The sequence below is a fragment of the Eubalaena glacialis genome, chromosome 16, assembly GCF_028564815.1.
Source record: "Eubalaena glacialis isolate mEubGla1 chromosome 16, mEubGla1.1.hap2.+ XY, whole genome shotgun sequence".
Classification (NCBI taxonomy): domain Eukaryota; kingdom Metazoa; phylum Chordata; class Mammalia; order Artiodactyla; family Balaenidae; genus Eubalaena; species Eubalaena glacialis.
Window position 1 is genome coordinate 565,085 of NC_083731.1, and position 7,327 is coordinate 572,411.

Below are 7,327 nucleotides of genomic sequence, written 5' to 3' on the forward strand. Positions count from 1 at the left end.
CTGTGCATGTGTGTGGTGTGTGCACGCGTGTCTACGTGTAGGTGTGCATGTGTGTGCGTGTGTGCATGTGTGCACTGTATGTGTGGGGTGTGCGCACGTGTGTAGGTGTATGTGTGCATACGTACATGTGTGTGCACGCGTACGTGCTGTTCTATTCCCTACACAGGTTAGGTCTGGAAGGAGATGTGCACAAAAGTGTAACCCGTCGGAGCCCCTGGAAAGCAGGAGTAAGACAGCGTTGTAGAAAACGCAGGACCAGAGCCCACAAAGGGCTGGGGTCTGGGCGTCGGCAGGTACTGGAGGACGGAAGGTGGTCTCAGAGCTACTAGAAGCTTTAGGCAGAGGCATCGCTCCCCTTGGACCGCGAGTCTGTGCCCCCCACTAGGGCCGCCCCCCCCCAAATCCCCAAGCGGCACGCCAGCCTCACAACAAAATGAACAACCAAGCGTCTTCTAGCCCAGAAAACCTGTCCAGAAAGGAGGAAGGCAAAGAGAACAGTTCTCCCCTCCAACGAGCTTTGAGCAGAATGTACGCCTCCCGGTAATCCACTGAGCTCTGGGAAGCAGACCCCAGACGGCACCCTCGATGCACGACAGGAGAAGTGAAACTCCTGTCTTCTTCACAAGAGGAAGTGGCATCTTGCAAACCTGCTCCTGGCTGATGTTCCCCAGAGGGGACTCTCCTCCACATTCACACATCAGAGACTGGCCGCAGCCCAAGAAAGGCATCGCGGATGCAAACCTGCCCAGAGGCTTTAGAGTTTTACATCACATCAAAGAGGGAAGGGGCGCACCCTCTTTGCACTAGGGAAATTTTATCTTATTTATTTTTTATTTTAAAAATTTATTTTATTGAAGCATAGTTGATTTACAATGTTGTATTAATTTCTGCTGTACAGCAAAGTGACTCATTTATATATATATACACATTCTTTTTCATATTCTTTCCCATAATGGTTTATCCCAGGATATTGAATATAGTTCCCTGTGCTCTATAGTAGGACCATATTGTTTATCCATCCTTTATATACTAGTTTGCATCTGCTAATCCCAAACTCCCACTCCATCCCTCCCCCACAGGGAAAATTTTAAATTAAAATTTATGGTTTAGATTTGCATTTACCCTTACAGTAATCACGGCGTCTTGAAGGAAACTGGGTGAGTAATGCATTGCACACAGAGATCCCCCAGGAGTCTGCTCGTGTTTGAATATAACCTTGCCACCATTCTGGCTCTGGCTTCCAGTATTTATCTTAAAGTTAATATTGTAAAGATCAGGCTCCTAGGGTAGGTTGTTGACATGCATCTTTGTATATTCAGAACGTTTCCCACGACCTCGGAGACCCTACACCTCACCACTTCCTGACCTGGGAAGTCCTGAGGCCTCTCACCCTGAGACCCGGTTGCAGAGCAGAATGGAACCTGCTTTGCATCTAAGGCGGAGGTGCTGTCAACTCTGTGGGCGACAGAAGCTGTGCTCAGACTGTCAGAGACAAGGACGTGATTGTTCTTCCTGGGAGAACAGCCTTGAGAAAAATTCTCAAGGGAAAAAGATCTCCCTACCTCTTGTTCAAAGGAAACCGGGTCACAGTTTCATATGATTTCGGGACAGGGTTGCCAGCTGGAACGCCGGTCACATCTGAAGTGCAGACACACGTGAACACTTACACGTACATGTAAGCATGTCCCACACTGGGTGCCCCGAGTGTGTATTTTATTTGCTAAATCTGTCAGCCCTGTTTCAGGTGTAAGTGAAGTGGGTTCCTCTGGATGTGTAACTTTCGGAACATTTTCTCTTTATATTATTGCTCTTAAATCCCAAAGTTGAGAGTGTTGTTATTTTTCAAGACTAGAAATATTTTTGAACGTGACCATATTTGGAGACGGGGCCTTTAAAGAGGTGACTGAGGTCAGATGAGGTCACTAGGTTGGCCCTAATCCCACATAACCGGTGTCCTAATAAGAAGAGGAGATCAGGACACAGACACGCACAGGGGATGACCACGTGGGGACACAGGGAGGAGACGGCCGAGTACAGCCCAGACATAGAAGAATCTGTCGCCACTGTGGCCTTGGGCCTCCAGCCTCCAGCCTCCAGCCTCCAGGACGGGGAGAAATACACTTCTGTTGTTCCAGCCACCAGTTGGTGCTGGGAGGTGGGGCTTCTGTTACAGAGGAAGGGGGGCACCTGCCGGGGAGGGGGCACCTGCCCAGGCAGGCATCCTTCAGTCCTTCTGCCCGTCTGCCTGTCAGTTCCCCTCAGGACAGGCTCTCAGCTCCTCCCGGGGGCCTCCTGCACCTGCTCCCTTTCCCGTGTCGCAGCGTCTCCTAGGAAACCTTGTTGTGGGGACTTCCCTGACCGTCCAGTGGTTAGGACTTTGCGCCGTCACGGTGAGGGCCCAGGTTTGATCCCTGGTCGGGGAACTAAGATCCCACAAGCCACGCGGCGCGGCCTAGAAAAGAAAAACAGAAACTTTATTGTGGTCACTATACACGCCCGGTGGCTTCACAACCCTTGTTCTTCAAGAGGGTCACTTTATCTTGTTATAAAAATATATCTTATTTACAGGTTACACTCTCATAAAACTGTCTCCTGAAGCAGATCATAAGCTTCCTCCGATCCCAGAGCCTGCAAAGCGCCTGACATTTGAAATCGGTATTCAAAGGGTGGGGAGGCCAGACAAACAGCAGGCATGTGAGGACAAGCGGCCCTCAGACCCGCCTTCGTGCTCTAGCACCACGGTAATCACCCCGCCGGGAGCAGGAAGACTTTGGACCTACCATCTCCCTAAACCTGTTTTCTTCTTCAAAGGACAGGGATGTGACTTCCTGCAGGGCACGTGGGGCCCCTGGGGGTGGGGGGGAGGGGTGGGGGTTCATCTCAGCACTGACCAAGCAACACCAGCGCCAGCTGAGCCCCTGAGGTTTTCTCCCTGAGTCCTGCTGTGCACGAGGTGACACAGCCCGGCCAGGGTCACCCACCTAAGGGGCGAGCCTCCAGGACCCGAGTTCCCACCCCTGCAGCCATGGGGATGGTGGCTTTCCCCTGAAAAGAGGCCCACATAGGGTGATCATGTGGCCTGGTGTTCCTGGGACAGTCTGGTGCCAGCTGTGGTCCCTGCCTGGACCTCACCCAAAGGGATAAGAAAAGGGCAGGAGGGATGGAAGGGACGTGATGATGAAACCGCCCTGAGATCCAGGCCTCCTGCACTCGCTGCCGGCCGGCGTGGGAGACGTGGGCATCTGGCGGGGTCACTGGAAACCTCAAGACCTCCCCACGTGGGTCATTTCTATGCCCCCCCCAGGTCCTTAATTGTGTACCCGTGACTCTGCACGTGGCCCTGCTTGCTTTCCAGGAGGGGCAGGAGGCGTGTAGGAGTGGATGGCCTTGTGAGGACCCTCTGAGCACATTAATCCCGCTGTGCCCATGGCGGCCCCAGACCAGGGGCTCAGGCGGCGCACAGCGGGCGGATGGGACAGGACATCTCTCCTTTACCGTTTAAAACTAATTATCATGGAAATATTCACACAGGCGTAAAAATCCCCCCAGGTACTCAATACCCCTCTTCAGTGATTCTGCCTTTTTTTCCCATCTACTCTGTCCTTTTTCCCGTTTGCTGGAGTATATTTAAAGCCAACTCCAGATTTCATATCATTTTACCCATAACTACTCTTCTTTAGCCAAATAAAAAACAAGCGAGGCTTAGTACTTTGCTGGAAAGGGTGTGAGCGGCCCTGCTGCAATTCGGACCATCCATCCGACTTCCCCGTGGGGAGGCCGCGGTGCCTGGAGGCCGGCCCACCCTGATTCTCAGTGACCAGCAGGTTCGGGTGTTGTCACCACGGTCCTTTCATTACTCTCAGGTCTTCACAGTGACAGATGACGTTGCCTGGACTTTCCATTAGTCTGGGGGTACTGGCACCCCCAGAACTTCAGAGCTCTGACGGCACGTCTTACTTCAAATGGCAGCAGCTCTTACAATCAGGCGACGAGAACAGGGAGTCCCTGCAGGAAGAGGGGCGTCTGATGGGTGGTGAGTGGACACTGGGCTGGGGGTGGCCAGCCTCCCCAGAGGAGCCAGGGCCCCTGGGCGGGTAGTTCTCACACAGGGCCTGAAGCTTTAGTGCTGCAAAGCAGGTTCCTCAAGCAGCCTGACGGTGGGCAGCGGGACACCAGGAGCTGGCTGCACCCCAGCCCAGGCATGCCCTCGCCCTGAAGGGCCGTGCTCGATTTGGTTCCCTTCCTCTGGATGTGACCTGCCTGTGTGGATGGTCACGGGCTTTGGGGGAAGGGCGTCTGGCCGGTGAGAGTGCCCGGGATGCTCAGGGCACCGGGCATCTGGAGGTGGATGGTGGAGCACCGAGGACACAGGGGTCCAGCTGCCTCTTGCTCCCAGGCGGGGGGCTTGGGCCGACGCTGCGAAGGGGGGGCCAGCGGCCCTCAAACCGCGCTCTGGCTGCGGACCCTCCTGGCCACCTCGGACACGGGTGCTTTCTCCCTGTATCTCTCCTTCCACTCTTCCTGGAGGGCGGCCCCCTCTTATCTAATGCTCGCCCTCGCTTCATGCGGCCCCAAATGCCCTCGGTCGGGGGTACTGCTATCACACTCAAGTCCAAGTGCCCGGATCCGTGGTCTGTGTTTCCTGTTGGGGCCGGGACCAGGCGGCTGTGAGGACACAGTGGGAGACGGAGGCTGGAATGCGCCTGAGAAGGGCAGGAGTTAGGAAAAGAGGCCGAGGGGGAGCAGGAGTGCCCGCCAGGCCCGCCGGGCCAGGGGAGCTGCTGGGCTGGGCCAGGGGGGCTGCGAGCTGGGCCACTTTGGGGCACGAGAGGAGTGAGGGCAGCCGTACCTGACATGCTCTTGGAGACAGGGAGTAGGAAATGTGGTTTGGGCCCCAAAGAAAGGCCAGAACGGGTGGGGGATTCAGGGAGTCACTTGCCGCAAGTGGGAGCAGCCCTGTCCAGGGTGGCAGAGGGGGCTGCCAGGGAAAGGGGCGGAGCAGAGACAGGAGGGCGGGGCAGCGGCAGGAGGGCGGGGCGCCGGGGGCGGGGCAGGGCTGGTGCTTGATGAATTGTAAGACCAGCACCGGTGGGCGCCGCGTGGGCCGGGGGCCCCCCCCGCGCTGGTAGGAGGGTAAGTCACCCTGCCTGCGGACTGGAGCCTGCAGAAGGAGGCATCCTGTTGGCGGGAGGGCCAAGGAGGTGGGTCTGTGAACTGAGCCGAGGGCTTGGAAAGTCTCCCCAGAACCAGCAAATGGGGGGCATTTGGGGTCATGTTCAGTGGAGCACTAATTTCCTACAGACTTCCACGGAAATGGACAGACAGACATCCCCAGCTTAGGGACAGGTATGTTCCCCAAATTACTTTCCAGGCTCCTTGCTTAGCCCTCAGATGGAATGTTCCCGAAAAACCAGTGTTAAGGGCCAGGCTGGTTCACAACAGCCCAGGTAGATTTGCAGTGGACGCTGGCAATCCCGTTTCCACCACGCCCAGCCACGGCTTATAGGCACTTGTCACGAGAAAGTACATCTAGATCCCCAGTGAGACACTGTCTCCAAAGGTGCCGGGCCCTGGTGGAGTGGGCCCTGCACAGCCAGGTGGCCACGTGACGTCTGCAGAGATGGTGTCTTTTCTGATTTGCCTCATCTGCCTACGGTCTGAACCCACTTCTTTAAAAGGACCCTTGGCACGTGGAGGGCTGAGGCTACAAAAGTGCCGTAAATCTTAAATTTAGAGAATCTTAAATCCCCTTTTACCTCACCACATTTCCAAGGCAAAATTCAAAATGACAGTTTGGGCAAATTCTCGATGGCCTCCCAAATACGAAAAGCGGTTTAGACATGGTTTTCACACCACGATACTGAAATGTGGGGACAGTGCAATGGTGAACAGGGACCGAGAAAGATGCTGTCCTAAACCAGGGCTGTCCTGCAGTATCAAGGGGAACAGTGGACACGCAACATGGTAACCACGGTGCTCACATCTGCTGGCGTTTCCCTCCAACTAAAAGGCACGCAAGGCTGGGATCGCATTTCTGTTCAATCGCGGGCGGCTCACAGAGGTGACTCATGCTGCCAAGATGTGCACAGAAGTGGGAAGAGGCAGTGGGAGGAGGGAGCCCCTTTAGGGAGCAGAGCAGACGTGTGGGCTGTTAAGCCCAGGTCACCCCAGATGGCAATCCTGCAGGGCCCAGCCCACCCTCCATCAGCTGGGCTGGAGGAGCCCCAGCCAGCCAGCTCTTTGGACGTTGTGGTCCCGGCAGGGCTTGGCCCAGGGACGGGGCTGGAGGCAGGTGTCTGTGGAGGGGCTGGAAACCCCCCCCCAAGTCTGGCTTGGGGAGGCGGGGAGGGACAGGGCAGATTTTCCTGGGGGTGGGGCTGCAGGGATGAAGATCCACTTACTTGGGGCTCCTCTGGTGGCGCAGTGGTTAAGAACCCGCCTGCCAATGCAGGGGACACGGGTTTGATCCCCGGCCCGGGAAGATCCCACATGCCGCGGAGCAACTAAGCCCATGCGCCACAACTACTGAGCCTGCGCTCTAGAGCCCGCGAGCCACAACTACTGAGCCCGCGAACCACAACTACTGAAGCCCGTGCCCCTAGAGCCCGTGCTCCGCAACAAGAGAAGCCACTGCAATGAGAAGCCCGCGCACCACAAGGAAGAGTAGGGCCCGCTCACAGCCACTAGAGAAAGCCAGCGCAGCAACAAAGACCCAACACAGACAAAAAATAAATTTAAAAAAAAAATCCACTTATTTATGTGTTGTTCTCAGGTTTTAAGTGTAGGTTGAAAAAGACCAAGTAAAAAATAAGACGATCTTTTTCTGCAAAAAGAACATTAAAATAGCAGTCATAGGTCAGAACGCCGGCCTTTGGACCTGCGGGGCACTGCGGTTTGGAGTGCTGTCAGAAGAATCCAAACTGGACTGATCTCCTCCAACCTTTGCTCCAGGCCCGGCAGGCCCGGGGGTGGGGGATGAGGGGTGGTACCCGCCGCACCTGTCCGGCCAGCCTTGCCAGGCTGAGTCCCCAGTCCCGCCCCAGGTCCCCCAAATCCCACCCACCCGGTCTCCCCATCCCGCCCCCGGTCCACCATCCCCCATCCCGCGCCTCCTCCCTCCCGGCCTCGGGGACCGCGTGGCGGCCGGGCTGCGGCCCCTCCCAGGCTCCGGGCTCCAGCTGCTCCTGGCGCAGGAGCAGGTGCAGCCCCTCCCGCCCCCTCATCCCTTCGGGCCCCACCCAGTCCCTCCCTCGCCAGCCGCGCCCCCGCCCTCCCCCTCCCCTGACATTCCCACTCCTCTCCCCCGCCCTCCTTCCCCGCCCCTCCC